Source organism: Dipodomys spectabilis, unplaced genomic scaffold (assembly GCF_019054845.1).
Source record: "Dipodomys spectabilis isolate Male_0828 unplaced genomic scaffold, ASM1905484v1 ptg000081l, whole genome shotgun sequence".
In the NCBI taxonomy this organism is placed as follows: Eukaryota; Metazoa; Chordata; class Mammalia; order Rodentia; family Heteromyidae; genus Dipodomys; species Dipodomys spectabilis.
This window is the reverse complement of record NW_024870758.1, coordinates 23,480,083-23,481,523: the sequence shown is the minus strand read 5'-3', so window position 1 is coordinate 23,481,523 and position 1,441 is coordinate 23,480,083.

The following is a 1,441-nucleotide window of genomic DNA, read 5'->3' as shown; positions in this document are numbered from 1 at the left end:
GAGAAACCATGGGTAGGAGGCTCTGTCCTATAGCAGGACTGCAAAAGAAGATGCCCACGGGGCTGAGGAAGTAGTTTAATGCGCACTTGACAAAGGGCAAAGAGAGGTCTCTGGAAATGTTTGCAGCAGAATTCCAGAATTGAACCCGACACCACCAGTCTTGCGAGCTTTGTGCCTTGTGCTTCTAATGAGCAGCAGAGAGACTAGGAGCTGGCCTTTGTCTCCTTCAAAATGATTCCATGTTTATCTTGGCATGATTGGTCCCAGCATACTCATTTCCCAGAGACATACAATGCCTTGCACTGCTAGTTCCTCAAATTCTTCTTCCTTCTTACTCACTCTTAAATGCCAGCATTGGGAATCATAAAAGTCTACTCTTTTTAGCCATCTGGCCTTCTGCTGGCATTAAAATTTATTAAGATAGATAAAAACACCCCCATACCTTTTTTTTCTAGTATTAGGTGAAAAACAGAACATTTCATGAGTAACTGATTAATTAGATCTGGAGAGAAAGCTAAATGTATGGCATAGTGGGAAAAGCATGAATCTTTGAGGCATACTTATCAACTTTGACATTGGAAAAGTTACTCGCTCAGAGCCTCAGTTTCCTTGGATGATAACAAACCTAACTTTATATATTTCCCAGTGAATGTTAAGACAATAAATGTATTTTTAAAAACTCCATCACTGTATCATACCACCTACTACACAGTAGTTCTCTTTCTTTTTGTCTTGAGCTTCACTTCCTCTGAAAAGAGGACCTGTTCATCTTTGCCTCACTGAGGTAGGATAGATGGAAAGACAGGGAAATTATATTATATTTAACAGATACCAAAAGCATCAGACTCTGTAAGGTTAAAATCAGAAAGTCATCTGAAAAAGTAGCTGAGCTCCTCTCCCACCACACTTATATCTAGATGTTAAGTGACAAGATTAGAAGATCTAAGAAGGGCTTTCTAAGTCTGCCTTCTCCTTTGAAATATGGGAAGGGCTATCCAAATGGACTTTCTTTAAAATGATAAAAATCTAAGAACTCTTCATGAATGGGTAGATTCAGAAAGAAAGGATGGATCTGTTGTGTGGACCTCCCCCATTTTATCCACCCAGATCTCTTGTCTAAAGATTAGGAGTTGCTAGACCACCAATTCTCCTAGCCCAAAAAGTTTAAAAACTACAGATAGGCACTGCCATTTGAGTCTTTAACCTCCTATGTGGGAAGCAGGATGTATTTCTTTCTTTTCCAGTTCTCCATACATTAACCTTGTTATCTTAAAATAACTCCTTGCTAAAACTTTTGCCTTGTGAGACTCTCTCTTTTATGAGATACCCTGAAATTCTTTTCTCATGGGAGTCTCAGGGCTCTGTGTGGAAGCTGGGGGACACCTTCATCCATCCTCTGATTACATCATCAGAATCAAAGAAAAACTATACGATGTGTAGA